Here is a 301-nt window from a genome sequence, read left to right on the forward strand (position 1 = left end):
GTGGTTGCTCCAACGTTAGTGACAATGTTGAGTGTCACTAACGTTGGCTCATTCTTCATTCCTCATCGTTAGCTTCCACGTTAACCAAGTTAACGTAAAGGTTAACATGGCTCTTGGGGGTTGTGTGGTTGCTCCAACATTAGTGACAATGTTGAGTGTCACTAACGTTGTCGACAACTCTCCATCTCTTACGTTAGCTCCAATGTTAACCAAGTTAACGTGAGAGTTAACGTGGCTCTTTGCACCTTAGGCCAACGTTAGTGACAATGTTGAGTGTCACTAACGTTGGCTTCTCTTCCCC

The sequence above is a fragment of the Arachis duranensis genome, chromosome 3 (genome assembly GCF_000817695.3).
Source record: "Arachis duranensis cultivar V14167 chromosome 3, aradu.V14167.gnm2.J7QH, whole genome shotgun sequence".
NCBI classification, from domain to species: domain Eukaryota; kingdom Viridiplantae; phylum Streptophyta; class Magnoliopsida; order Fabales; family Fabaceae; genus Arachis; species Arachis duranensis.